Source organism: Amia ocellicauda, chromosome 7, assembly GCF_036373705.1.
Source record: "Amia ocellicauda isolate fAmiCal2 chromosome 7, fAmiCal2.hap1, whole genome shotgun sequence".
In the NCBI taxonomy this organism is placed as follows: Eukaryota; Metazoa; Chordata; class Actinopteri; order Amiiformes; family Amiidae; genus Amia; species Amia ocellicauda.
In genome coordinates this window covers 32,641,230-32,657,165 of record NC_089856.1, presented here as the reverse complement: position 1 = coordinate 32,657,165, position 15,936 = coordinate 32,641,230, and positions in this window count along the sequence as shown.

Genomic DNA, 15,936 nt, shown 5'->3' with positions numbered 1-15,936 from the left:
GATCCTTACTTTCTTTTGGACAAGTAACAACAACAACTGCTACAATAGCAGGTATGACATCAATCTATATGCATGAAAAGCAACATCTATTGAGGTTTTGTCCTTGTTTATGTTTTTTCTCTTATCCATGCTTACAATTAATTCCAAGACAAATTGTTCAAAATGTTCGCTTTTCTACATGAAAAGTGCCTCGAAGCCTAAGTTTCATCAATCAAGCAATACATTGACTGATTTTTATTTGCAAAAATTTGCAAAGTTGCCACAGATCGCTTCACAGACTAAAAGAACAATACAAGATTTTGATTAATACAAAATTAATCCCAAAGTCCTCCCATGACCCCGTGCGTGCTGGCTGTTGGATCACACTAGCAGAGGGCATTACAATATGTTTTGTGTACAAAAGGAGCAGTGGCCAACACCACCCCACCCCCCCTCCACATATGCTAATGTTGGTGCCCTGGCTACTTTGCAATAACCAGTAACTGCCTCCCCATATTGTTCAATTTTCTTTCATCCAGTTGTACCACTTTGCCAATAAATGTGAAATGCTTTGGATAAAAGCACTATATAAAAGTCTAAATAATAAAGTATTAATAATAACAAATAATAATGATTTTGCAACCTCCTTCTTCTCCTCTAAGATCACAGATATCTGCAAGCTTTTTAACAGTTCCCCCTCCTCCTCCCATCCCGCCTAAATCTCTTGCTAATCGATCTTCCATTTCTTCATTCTCACCTCTTTCTGAACTTTCCTCTCTCCTCCTAGGTCACAAACCCACGACATGCACCCTGGACCCTCTCTCCACTCTCTTCTTCCAAGCAACTACTCCTGTTCACTCCCCTTCATCTCCTCACTGCTCAACTCCTCACTCCTCTCTGGCTGTTTCCCCTCTGCTTTTAAACAAGCTACTGTGATCCCACTCCTCAAGATACCTTACATTACCTTACAATACCAAGATACGTTTGACACTGTCGATCACTCCATCCTCCTCTCCTGCATCGCTGACCTTGAAATCTCTGGAACTGCTCTCACCTGGCTCTCCTCCTACCTCAACGACTGGACCTACCAAGTGAGATGGCGAGGTTCTTTGTCCACACCTCAACCTCTCCTCACAGGCCTACCCCAAGAGTCTGTCCTAGGCCCCCTCCTGTTCTCTCTCTACACACACTTCTGGGCCCCTCATCGCATCCCATGGTTTTTCCTACCATTTTTATACAGATGATGCCCAGATCTTCCTGTCTTTTTTCTCTTCTGACCCCCTCATCCCCTCCCCTCTCACATCTCCTGTGTTCTGCTATTTCCACTTGGATGCACTCGCACCACCTCAAGATAAACCTCTCCAAATCGGATCTCCTTTCCCCCCCTTCTCCTCACCTTCTGCTGATCTCTCCATCTCAATCCCCTTAGAATCTACAACACTGCCCTCTCTTCTTCCAGTAAGAACCTAGGAGTCACCCTCAATCCTGCGCTCGCCTACACTCAGCACATCACAGCGCTGACACACACCTGCAGATTCTTTCTGAGCAACGTATGCCAAATCCGACCCTTCCTCACCAACTACTTGACTCAGCTGCTCATCCAGTCCCTGGTCCTCTCCCGCCTGGACTACTGCAACTCCCTCCTGGCCGGCCTGCCTGCAACTACTACCCGACCTTTCCAGCTCATCCAAAACTCTGCGACTCATCTGGTGTTCTCTCTGCCCTGATTTGCACATGCTACTCCAGATAGTACTCGTGTTGTTTATTTTTATTTCACCTATGTCACCTTCCTCTTATCTCTTAACTATGTCTTCACATCTTGTCTTGAATTATTAGCTATTACAATGTAGGATGCTGGACCTTTATTTTGTAATTAACTGTATATTTTTCCTATGCACTGGTGTATTTTTTAACTTGTAATTGTATTATGTTTTGATCTGTCATTTTATACTGTATTATTGCACTTTTGTAATGCTCTTATTTTTGTAAGTCACCCTGAATAAGGGCGTCTGCTAAGAAATAAATAATAATAAATAATAACATAGTCCTGGTATGTTAGGAGATTATATCTTCACCCCACACTTTCCCAGTTCGCCACCACAGGTTTTCATCTCAATAATTCTAACCCTGTCTCAAACATTCCTCAACACCATGGGCAATTGTTCAACAGACATTCCTCAACAGCATGTGCACTTGTTCAATCAACCCTCTTCTCCCATTCGTTCAGCACTCCCCACCACTGTTACCTGCTTCCCTCTGCTCAGCATGTATACCCCTTTGTTACTTCCCCATCCAATCTTGTTTTCTTCCCTGCAGCATTTCTAAGCTTTCTATCCAAGTGATTGTGTTTCCAGTTCCAGTCTTATCGACCTCGCCTTTCGGATCTCCTTGCACACTGTTGTTTACCAGCTCTGACCCCAGCCCCACCCTACACAATGAATGGGATGCCAGTCACTGCTGCCCATGTTTGATTTCAATTTTGAAAAGGGTTGTTAGTTACATTTTTGGGATATACTTCAAAATACAGGTACATTAACTACACTGTACTTGTACTGTAATTACATTATTAAATACATGGTGTATGCATGCATGTAAGTAATATTTAAATTATATAACCAGGCCTGTAATTACACTGTACTATTACTACATATAACAACATGACATTTGTAGCGTAAGGTACACTTATAAAATTCAATTAAAGAAGTGAATTTATAGTATCACCTTATCACGAATCCTGGAATCTTGTAGAACTCAATTTCTGTAATAATTGGACACAGACACCAACTCCAAAGATATAAATTGTCAAATTTATTCAAAAACAAAGACTAAATGTAGCACTACACTAATTATACAAAAGGGAAAAACTAATTAAAATTCAACTCTAGATCAACAAATCAAAGACAAATCACTTCCGTGACCAAATCAAAGACCATGGAATCGCATATGATATCACACAAATCGTTAAACAAAAAAGGTTATAAACACATTGACTACAATACCGGTTAGTAAGACGAAGGTGAGTCTCTCATTAGTATTGTTAGTCAGACATTAAATAACTACGCAGGTTAGTATTTATGTCAGGTAACTTCTCGTTATATATATATCAGTCTCATTTACGTTTAGGTGCCGAGAAAGATCCTATCATTACTTGTTACCACAATTTCCCTTAACTGATTATTATTTAATGATCAAGGATAGGCAGGGCCACCTATAATCTAATGTCTAATGTCGAAAGTAGAGTCTTTTCCAAACAGATTTTCACTGGTTTGAAGGCTCCAAGGTTGTGCACAAAATCTTCTTTGTTAGCAGGTTTCCACCGTAGTTACTTGAAGACAAAGTCTTTGAGGAAAGCAGGGCCCTGTTTGTTCCAAGGGTCAAGTTTCTTAAGACTCAAATAGCTATTTAAATGACTGACACTTTCGTATTCAGTCGACTTAGTCAATTGTCCAGCTGTAAAACTCCACTGATCAGGTGGGCACAGGCGGGCAGCGCAGTCTGTAAAGTTCTTCATTTAATAAAGTCCTTTAAAAGAATTCTTCGTACTGCTCAATCTCCTTCTCCCAGTTTAACTCTTCTGTTGCCGGCAAAGACTTGGTTGGTTTCTGGTTCCGGTTCTGGCAACAGAGCTACAGGTTGAGCTGTGGCAGCGAGTTACTGGTTCAGGTGAGAGAGAGAGAGAGAGAGAGAGAGAGAGAGAGAGAGAGAGAAAGACCGTGCAGTTCCTTATAGTCTGTCAGATCAATAGGTGATTGGTTGTTGAATTTTTGAGATTGGATTTCGGTTTCAGCCCCCAGTGTCCTATTGGAGGGGGGCTTGATTTATGACTGATGTCAATCCATGCCATCTTTTGGAAATGCCGGTTGGCCCGGGTTCGTAGCTCTATGTCAGGATTTCGGCTCTCGTCCACTTCAAAGAGTTTTTATCACCTACAGGCCCCTTTCTCCAGACATCCCATAGCAGAATTCCAAACTATTTGGCCTCTTCTCGGTGCCATCCTCCCCAAAACTGTCACTTTGATGCAAACCAGTTCCAAGCTGATGAGCTAAGGAAATCTGATAACTTTGGGGGGAAGAGGTCTTCTTTAGATCAGTGCTTCAGCTCAGAGCCCAAATGCTCTTATCAAAATACACCCAACATAACGCTACACATTACACTTAATTAAATTATGATTCACCTCTCAATGAAAACTTGTTTAACCCAATTTTAATTTAAATCTTGTAATTTAAACCTCTGTTCAATTCTATTATGATGAATAATTTTCCTAGCAAACACTCTCATCCACAACTTACACTAGATCCCATTGTTTTATACTTACAGTTACCCATTACCCAAGGGTACAACAGCAGTGTACCCCACCTGGGATTGAGCCCCCAGCCCTCTGCATTGCAGTCCACAGCCCTGACTACTTCACACATGCTGCCCATGTCAATGTGTAATGCACTGATATGAAGCATATTCCTCTATGAAAGATACACATAATTTGATTTGATGTTCTATCAAATACAGAGAAGTTTAGATCCAATTATGTAAAATTGTTGTGTATTAGTACACTGTAAACAGCCTTCCATCTTGACATTTTGAGTGTGTGTTGCTTCTACCAAAATCTGCTTCCAGAATATGTCATCATTGTCATTATTTTCTGAGATTCTGTATTAAACAAATTTTTGTATTACATTTTGTTAAACAAAATGATTCCATGATTTATTTTTTATCTCCAATTGTATATTTGTTCTATGCTTTCATTTCAGAGTATATTGAGACATTAAACTGTGTAAATTTCAATAGAAACTGGAAAAATTTAGGTGTTCTAAAACTTTTCACCGGTAGTGTATACAAATGCTGAGCGGGCCCAGTTGACCTCAATTGTGGATCAAGATGGCAAGAGGAAAGGATCTAGGTGACTTTGAAAGAGGGGTCATTATTGGGGTACGAATGGGAGGAGCTTCAGTCACAAAGACTGCTCAACTGGCTAGTGTTCTCAACAAGTGGTTGAGTACATGTGTGGCGTACACCAAGAGAAAGGTATAGGCTTAACTGCTTGACCCCTACGGTGAGGGGGTCCAGAGGATGACAATGCCCCCATCCACAGGGCACAAGGGGTCACATGGTTTGATGAGTATGAAAATGATGTGAATCATATGCTGTTGCCTTCGCAGTCACCAGATCTCAACCCAGTTGAACACCTATGGGAGATTTTGGACCTACGTGTTAGACAGCGCTCTCCACCACCCTCATCAAAACACCAAATGAGGGAATATCTTTTGGAGGAATGATGTTGCATCCCTCCAGTAGAGTTCCAGTGACTCACAGAATCTATGCCAAGCTGCATTGAAGCCGTTCTAGTGGCTCGTGGTGGCCCAACACCTTACTGAGATACTTTATGTTGGTTTTTGCTTTGTGTATGTCTGTGTATGTATATGTTGTGTTGTAAAAGTGCCATTCTACAGTTGGCCTATAGAGGTCGCAGTGAGATTACTGTTAAGTTGCTGCTGACAGGAAGTAGGAGATTGTTGCACTAAGATGAAGGAATAAAGATTGTTTACTTTCACAGTACTGCTCTCATTCTTTACTACTGCGAACCTACTAGTCATAACAAATTGGCGACGAGGATGGCTTTCCTTTCGCTGCACCCTCCTGCTTCTTTCCTGGAATGCCCGGGTGAACTGAAAATCACTTTTAAAGCTTGGAAGCGGGGGTTTGATAACTACTTGCTTGCTATGGGTGGCAGTGACTTTTCTGCCGAAAGGAAGAGAGCCTTGCTAATACACTGTCTAGGAACAGAGGGCCAGAGGATATACAATACGTTACCACTTTCTGCGGACACTTACACTCACCTAAAGGATTATTAGGAACACCATACTAATACTGTGTTTGACCCCCTTTCGCCTTCAGAACTGCCTTAATTCTACGTGGCATTGATTCAACAAGGTGCTGAAAGCATTCTTTAGAAATGTTGGCCCATATTGATAGGATAGCATCTTGCAGTTGATGGAGATTTGTGGGATGCACATCCAGGGCACGAAGCTCCCGTTCCACCACATCCCAAAGATGCTCTATTGGGTTGAGATCTGGTGACTGTGGGGGCCAGTTTAGTACAGTGAACTCATTGTCATGTTCAAGAAACCAATTTGAAATGATTCCACCTTTGTGACATGGTGCATTATCCTGCTGGAAGTAGCCATCAGAGGATGGGTACATGGTGGTCATAAAGGGATGGACATGGTCAGAAACAATGCTCAGGTAGGCCGTGGCATTTAAACGATGCCCAATTGGCACTAAGGGGCCTAAAGTGTGCCAAGAAAACATCCCCCACACCATTACACCACCACCACCAGCCTGCACAGTGGTAACAAGGAATGATGGATCCATGTTCTCATTGTGTTTACGCCAAATTCTGACTCTACCATCTGAATGTCTCAACAGAAATCGAGACTCATCAGACCAGGCAACATTTTTCCAGTCTTCAACTGTCCAATTTTGGTGAGCTTGTGCAAATTGTAGCCTCTTTTTCCTATTTGTAGTGGAGATGAGTGGTACCCGGTGGGGTCTTCTGCTGTTGTAGCCCATCCGCCTCAAGGTTGTACGTGTTGTGGCTTCACAAATGCTTTGCTGCATACCTCGGTTGTAACGAGTGGTTATTTCAGTCAAAGTTGCTCTTCTATCAGCTTGAATAGTCGGCCCATTCTCCTCTGACCTCTAGCATCAACAAGGCATTTTCGCCCACAGGACTGCCGCATACTGGATGTTTTTCCCTTTTCACACCATTCTTTGTAAACCCTAGAAATGGTTGTGCGTGAAAATCCCAGTAACTGAGCAGATTGTGAAATACTCAGACCGGCCCGTCTGGCACCAACAACCATGCCACGCTCAAAATTGCTTAAATCACCTTTCTTTCCCATTCAGACATTCAGTTTGGAGTTCAGGAGATTGTCTTGACCAGGACCACACCCCTAAATGCATTGAAGCAACTGCCATGTGATTGGTTGGTTAGATAATTGCATTCATGAGAAATTGAACAGGTGTTCCTAATAATCCTTTAGGTGAGTGTATGATGGTACTGTGCTTGCATTGGAAACGTTCTTCACACCCAAAGTAAATGTGGTTGCCGAACGCTACCGCTTCAGACAACGAGCTCAGCATGTTGGTGAGTCTACCGATCACTATGTTGCTGCTATAAGTGAACTCATTGTCTCATGCGCGTTTGGAGAAATGACTGATGAAATGGTATGTGATCAAATCGTTGAAAAGACATGCATTCCTCGTATTCGGGAAAGGTTGCTACTGGAAATGGATTTATCCCTTGATAAAGCTCTTACGCTGGCTAGACAATCAGCTATCACTGATGGGGAGACAAGACACGTGGGTGCTGTACATAAAAAAAACATTAAAAGCAGACAGGAAAACAATAAAGAGAGAAACAATTGCAGCTACAATAAAAAAATAAATGCGTCACACTGTTTCCGTTGATGATCTGCTAGTCATTTAGCAAATGACCAGACCTGCCCTGCTAAAACCTCAAAGTGCAGATCATGTGGAAAAGTGGGACACTTTGCTAAAGTCTGCCGCACTGGCTCACGTTCAGTAAATGAGCTTGCTTTACCTGAAGTTACTGTGCTTAGTGTGGAAAGCTGTGATACCAGTGGCGGAAGACTGCTGTGCAAAATTACCATTAGTGCAATACCACAGAAGACATGTACACTAGATCTACTTGACACTAGACACAGGCTCTGCAGTTTCTATTTTGCCTGAGCATCTTTACCGGCAGTATTTCACCAACTGTGACTTGACAATACCCAAAGTAAAGTTGGAGACATATTCAAAGGAAAAATTGCTTGTCATAGGCTGTTTACCTGCAACTGCCACACTTCGTGACAAAAAGGCAAAAACAGATTTCTACATTGTGAAAGCAGGAACACCAATACTTGGAATGGACCTTGTGACTGCTCTTAAATTACAAATTTCAGGAGACCAGCTACTTCCAGATGTTCCAAACATGTGTACTGTCCTACAATTTGCTGCCACTCGGTCTTAATGGAAAACTCAAAACAGCAATGCTGCAGCGGAATTTGGCTGTGCAAAAGGATTTGTACACAAAGTGAAAGTACGCACAGATGTGAAGCCAGTACAGCAGAAACTTCGACGCTTACCGGTTTCAGTCCATGATGCTGTTTCTGATGAACTCCAATGGCTGGAATAGCATGGAATAATTGAAAGAGTGGATTCATCTGAATGGGTATCTCCAATTGTGGTGACCCAGAAAAAAACTGGTGGCATCCGCATGTGCATTGATCTTTGCGAACCAAACAAGGCTGTTGTAATAGACAGTCACCCTCTACCTCGTACTGAAGACATCCTGTCAGAGTTGAGGGGCTCTGCAATGTTTTCAACACTTGACCTTAAAAGTGCCTACTACCAGGTCATACTGCATGAGGAAAGCAGAGACCTCACGGCTTTCATTACGCATGAGGGACTGTTTAGATACTGCCGTATGCCTTACGGCCTGAGCTCTGCACCTGCAGCCTTCCAGAAGATGATGACCATAATCCTCAGTGGTTTAACAGGAGTACAATGTTACCTAGATGACGTCATAATCTATGGGAAGATGCCACAGGAACATGAAACAAATTTGCATCCTGTTTTGTTCCGCATTGAGAAAGCAGGATTGAAGCTCAATGTTGCTAAATGTCAGTTTCGTAAAACCAAACTGTGCTTTCTTGGATACGCTATTTCACCAGATGGCTTACACCCAGACGAAACTCATGTTACTGCTATGGTGGAGGCTCCACCCCCAACTGATGCTACAAGCTTGCATTCTTTTCTTGGGCTCAGTGCGTGGTACAGTAAATTCGTGCCAAATTATGCTATGGTTGTAGAGCCTATGAGAACTCTTCTGCGCAAGAATAAAACGTTTGAGTGGACTGAGGCTGCTCAGTGCAGTTTTGACCAAGTTAAGCACATGATTGTGAACAGCCTTGCCCTAGCCCTGTTTGATCCGAAGTTACCAATAGCTGTCTCTACAGATGCGTCAGACTATGGACTTGGTGCTGTTCTTACACAGCTCATAGAGACCGGTACCGAACAAACTGTTGCTTTTGCCTCCCGGAGCTTATCAGACGCTGAAAGGAAATATTCCATTGTAGAAAAAGAAGCATTGTCTGGGCTGTCGAGAAATGGCGAACATGGTTATGGGGCAGTAAGTTCCTTCTGCATACAGACCACCAAGCCTTGACTACTCTACTGACCACAAAGGGAAACAATCGAGCTGGAATGCGCATTGCAAGATGGTCTGCTCATCTGCTGGAATACAACTATGATGTTCAGTACAGAGCTGGATCTTCGAACTCTGTCGCTGATGGACTTTCTAGATTACCATTACCTGTTACAGACAGTGCTTATGACGAGACAGTAGAGACTGTTGCAACTATCTATGAAGGCCTCACTGCTGTTTCGAAAGAGGAATTTCAAGCTGCTTGCTTATCGTGTCCTGTGCTGACAAAGCTGAGCTCACTAATGTTGAAACACTGGCCTGCATGTCAAATGAAACAAGATTCTGACATGTCTCCATTCTACCACATTCGGAATGAACTAGCAGTAGTGGACAGTTGTATTGTGCAAGGGACTCATCGTCTTCTAGTTCCAGTCTCCCTACAGAAAAAGATTGTAGATCTTGCTCATGAGAGTCACCAGGGTATTGTACGCACAAAACAGCGGCTGTGGGAAGTGTACTGGGGGCCTAAGATGGACTCTCACATAGAAGCTGCGATTAAAGCATGTACCACCTGCAATCAACATAACAAAACTGCTATAACCCATACTGTACTGCTTCAGCCAGTGCCTTTACCAGAAGTGGCTTGGAACAAAGTTGCATTGGACATCGTTGGGCCTTTCGAAGTTGCTCCCCCTGATTGTAGTTATGTAATCACACTGGTGGACTACTACAGTAAATGGCCTGAAATTGCCTTTGCTTCGCAGGTGGACACTCACACTGTAATTAGGGTCCTGGCTTCATTCTTTAGCCGAGAGGGAAACCCTAGCGAACTTGTCTTGGACAACGGGACACAGTTCACATCCAGAGAATTCAATGATTTCTTGCGGAAAAGGGGAATCAAGCACCTGAAATCATCTGTGTACTATCCCCGTGCAAATGGTGAAGTCGAACGCTTCAACCGGGTGTTGAAAGATGCTCTACAAACGGCTACCATAGAAGCTACCATAAAAGCCTTTGTGCTAAATTTCCTTATGGATTATAGAGCAACTCCCCATGCTACAACAGGAGTCTCGCCTTCACAGCTGCTTCACGGAAGACAGATGCGAACCAAGCTACACATGAGTCAACCAACTGCACCTGTTCTGAATGACATGGAGATGCGTAAACGAGTAGAACAAAAACAAAAAAAAATGAAAGAATACACTGATCATCACTGCAGCACACAAACTCCCAGATTTCAGTTGGGGGATCAAGTGAGGATAAAGAAACCTTGGAAGACCAAGGGTCGTGGTGAGAAAGAAAGGTTGCAGTACGTACCTGCTGGATGATGGGAAAACATGGAATGCATCTCATCTGTCCGCTTCCCCTGAAATGATGCCAAGGCTGAATACTGGTAGTGTCACAAACCAGCCTGGTCCACAGCTGAGAGAACCTGTACCTCCTGTTGTTTCCTATAAAGGGGTTCGGATAAGGAATCCTCCTCAATGGACTAAAGACTTTGTAATGGACTGAGACCTCAAGGAAATAAAACTTAAAAAAGGGGAAATATGTTGTGTTGTAAAAGTACCGTTCTACAGTTGGCCTATAGACGTCGCAGTGAGATTACTATTAAGTTCCTGCTGACAGGAAGTAGGAGATTGTTGCACTAAGATGGAGGAATAAAGATTGTTTACTTTCACAGTAATGCTCTCATTCTTTACCAATACAAACCTACTAGTCATAACAGTATATGTAGTAAGAAATGTATTGACCTTGTTACAAACTGTCAACATATACAAGTCAACATATAAAATGCAGCATGTCTACTATACAGTATATACAGGTGGATTACTGTAAATGATCCACAAATTGATTATTTTTAATTTCAGAAACATTCATACTGATGTCTTATATTTATACTTAAAAATGTATTTAGTTTTTTTCAGTTTAACAGTTTAATTCAGACAAATTTGCAAAATGTTGCTCTTAACTGGAAAGGAACAAGGAGAAAGAATATCTAAATTCAAGTGCACAACTCCCAATACTGTAACTGCACAGGAGTGTTCAATGCTGCAATGTAAATAATAATCAATACCGAAAAAAAATCTGTAAGTACCAGGAAAAAAATGCAAGCTGCCTTTGTATTGTTTTTATGATTAGTTAAATTGTTATTGTAGCTGAAACTGTCTTGCAATGGTTGGCAAGTTTTCTTGTATTGTTTATTTTTTGAAGATGCGATAAATGCTTTCAATATTAATATCAGACAGAACAGACAAATATTTTCTGAAAAATAGTGCTGTAGAATGTTGACAGCAATTGAAGTTGAAAGCTTAGAATGTAAAATGTTCTTATTGACTACCTTTAAAAGTTTTTAATATTTTTGACATACCAGATAAGGACCATGACCATGTCAATCATGTTTCTGTAAAATGTTTTGACGTGCTGTGATTAACCTGGTGAAATGAAGACAAATCAAGTCTGATGTATCTGTGCAGCAAACAATATCTTCAACAAAAAGCTAAGGTGTAAATAAACTGTTGAAATTAGTTTTGAAATCGGTGTGAGTTTTTATTCCTGCATAAGCAACACCTCAAACCTTATGTCATAACTGAAACATACCTATCCTACACAGATAACAAGAAATATGATTGTTTTGAATAGATTCACTCACAAAATTCCTTTTATGTTCTAGAAGGAAACAACACTCGGTCTCAGTCACTCTCAGTATCACAGGTCTTTTCACAACCACTTTGCTATATTTCTGCTTCCTGCTCTTTTCTACCTTCCGAAAAGTAAAGAAAAAAAGGTTCACACACTAAAAGTCAAATATCAATCGAAGGTGTTAGTGGGCCCTATAGAAAATCTGCACCTCCTTTCAAAACGTAAACAAAACATTGCCTTAAAGCCTGGAATTAAAATGGTTATGTTGTTTTCATTTACCTACACATCCTACTCCACAACTTCCAAGTGAAAAAATATTATAGAACGTTTTAAAAATAAAAAATGAAATGGCTTGGTTGGATAAGTGTCCACCCCCTTAGCAATCCTAAATTTGCACAGGTGTAAGCAATTGTCTTCAAAATCACACACCAAGTTAAGTGGCCTCCACCTGTGTTAAATTGTAATGATTCACAAGATGTCATGGTAAATCCAGTAGTTCCTGTAGGGTCCCTATCCTGGGCATTTAAAAAAATACTCAACTTTAGTTACCAAGGAGCTTTCAAAAGAACTTCAGGACAAAGTTGTTGAAAGGTACAGATCAGGGGAGGGATATAAAACATATCTAAGTCCTTAAATATCCCTCGGATCACAGTCAAGATGATTGGAATGTGTATGGCATAACCAAGACCCTGCCTAAATCAAACTGTCCCTCCAATGTGGATGACCAAGCAAGAAGGAAACCGATCAGAGATGCTACCAAGAGGCCAATGGCAACTGTACTTGAACTACAGGCTTTTATGGCCAAAACTGGTCAAAGTATGCATGTGACAACAATATCCCAAGCACTTCACAAATCCAGCCTGTTAGGGTGGCAAAAAGGAAGTCATTCATCAAGAAAGCTTGAATCCTTGAATCCCATATAAAAGTATGCAAAAAACAACACTCAGGAGATTGTATAGACATATGGAATTTTGTTGTCTGATGAAACTATATTGGAATTTTTTGGCTTAAATGCAAAGTGTTATGTTTGTCGCAAACACAACAAAGCGCATCACTCAAAGTACACCATCCCTACTGTGAAGCCTGTTGGTGGCAGCATCATGTTATGTGGATGTTTCTCATTGGCAGGGACTGGGTTACTTGTCTGGATAGATGGGAAAATGTATTGAGCATAGTACAGAAAGTCCAGCTGCCCTCTTCAAGAAAGCTGAAACGGGGACAGAAATCCAATCTCAAATTTCTGGCATGACTTGAAGTTGGCAAGTCCCCAAGGAACTTGACAAAGTTTGAATAGTTCTGTAAAGAAGAATGGTCAAATATTGGCAAATGTAGGTGTACAAAGTTGGTAGAGACCACCATTTTATTGTGAAAACACACACACATACATATATATATATATATATATATATATATATATACACTCAGCAAAAAAAGAAACGTCCTCTCACTTTCAACTGCTTTTATTTTCAGCAAACTTAACATGTGTAAATATTTGTATGAACATAAAAAGATTCAACAACTAAGACATAAACTGAACAAGTTTCACAGATATGTGACTAACAGAAATGGAATACTGTGTCCCTGAACAAAGGGGGGTCACAATCAAAAGTAACAGTCAGTTACCAGCTGCATTAAGTACTGCAGTGCATCTCCTGCTCATGGACTGCACCAGCTTTGCCAGTCCTTGCTGTGAGATGTTACCCCACTCTTCCACCAAGGCACTTGCAAGTTCCCGGACATTTCTGGGGGGAATGGCCCAAGCCCTCACCCTGCGATCCAACAGATCCCAGACATGCTCAATGGGATTGAGATCTGGGCTCTTCACTGGCCATGGCAGAACACTGACATTCCTGTCTTGCAGGAAATCACGTCCAGCGAAGGTGGGTTTGTGCCCATAGGCGACGTTGTTGCTGGTGATGTCTGGTAAGGACCTACCTTACAGCAGGCCTACAAGCCCTCAGTCCAGCCTCTCTCAGCCTATTGCGGACAGTCTGAGCACTGATGGAGGGGTTGTGCGTTCCATGTGTAACTCGGCAGTTGTTGTTGCCATCCTGTACCTGTCCCGCAGGTGTGATATTCGGATGTACTAATCCTGTTCAGGTGTTGTTACACGTGGTCTGCCACTGCGAGGACAATCAGCTGTCCTTCCTATCTCCCTGTAGCGCTGTCTTAGGCGTTTCACAGTACGGACATTGCAATGTATTGCCCTGGCCACATCTTCAGTCCTCATGCCTGCTTGCAGCATGCCTAAGGCACATTCACACAGATGAGCAGGGACCCTGGGCATCTTTCTTTTGGTGTTTTTTAGAGTCAGTAGAAAGATCTTTTTAGTGTCCTAAGTTTTTATAACTGTGACCTTAATTGCCTACTGTCTGTAAGCTGTTAGTGTCTTAACGACCTTTCCACAGGTGCATGTTCATTCATTGTTTATGGTTCATTGAACAAGCATGGAACACATTGTTTAAACCCTTTACAATAAAGATCTGTAAAGTTATTTGGATTTTTACAAAATTATGTTTAAAATAGTGTCCTGAAAAAGGGACATTTCTTTTTTTGCTGAGTACATATACATATTCACAATAAAATATTTTTCCCCTTAACAGTGTGGAGTATGGGGTGTAGATGATGTGTATAAATCCTCCTTTAAATGAATGAAACTCTGAGGCATGGACACAGCAAAATAACAAAAAAAATTGCTGAAAGGGGTGTAGACTTTCTATAGTCACTGTAAACCACAAGGCCAATACCAACACCTAGAGAAAGATAAACCAAGCTGTATACTAGGGGATATGTATTCCTAGCCAACACAAATTTAAACACAACATATTGAAAACTGCAGTATCTAAATCTACATCTACATTGAACCTTTGCCCTAATTAAGATCAGTTTGATCTCTGATCTTGGTACTAATTATGTGAGAATCATAATTCCTTGCTGTAAACTGTGAATCATACCTTCTAGCACTTTTTTAAGGATTAGTTTACGGTTGAGTGGCTGTGGAGAACACAGTTAAATCTGTTAACAACAAAACAAAACAAAAATGCACCGCCCATGGGGTTTTTACTTACATATTAATTACATTATAAATTCTATAGTTGAGCTTTCCAAAAATCTCCTCCCAGTTTTCTACACAATACTACCTGGAAATTCTGTTATATAAAGGGTATTATTTAGCTGCATGAATGCTTCTGCAGTCATACTGTAAATGTAGACGTTAAAAACTAAAAAAAACGAAAGATGTTTTTTACTTATTAGTACATTTCTGACATCATCTGGACAAGTATCAACAGGTAATAAAATAAAATATTTAAATGTTGGAAAATTAAAACCATACAGATTAATACAAATATTGGTGAGCCTTATATAAAAATGTAAAAAGGTTAATGTGTCAAATAAATTAAATATATATACAGTGGGGGGAAAAAAGTATTTGATCCCCTGCTGATTTTGTACGTTTGCTCACTGACAAAGAAATGATCAGTCTATAATTTTAATGGTAGGTGTATTTTAGCAGTGAGAGACAGAATAACAACAACAAAATCCAGAAAAACGCATTTCAAAAAAGTTATACATTGATTTGCATGTTAATGAGGGAAATAAGTATTTGACCCCTTCGACTTAGTTGGCAATCACAGAGGTCAGATGTTTCTTGTAGTGGGCCACCAGGTTTGCACACATCTCAGGAGGGATTTTGTCCCACTCCTCTTTGCAGATCCTCTCCAAGTCATTAAGGTTTTGAGGCTGACGTTTGGCAACTCGAACCTTCAGCTCCCTCCACAGATTATCTATGGGATTAAGGTCTGGAGACTGGCTAGGCCACTCCAGGACCTTAATGTGCTTCTTCTTGAGCCACTCCTTTGTAGCCTTGGCTGTGTGTTTTGGGTCATTGTCATGCTGGAATACCCATCCACGACCCATTTTCAATGCCCTGGCTGAGGGAAGGAGGTTCTCACCCAAGATTTGACGGTACATGGCCACGTCCATCGTCCCTTTGATGCGGTGCAGTTGTCCTGTCCCCTTAGCAGAAAAACACCCCCAAGCATAATGTTTCCCCCTCCATGTTTGACGGTGGGGATGGTGTTCTTGGGGTCATAGGCAGCATTCCTCCT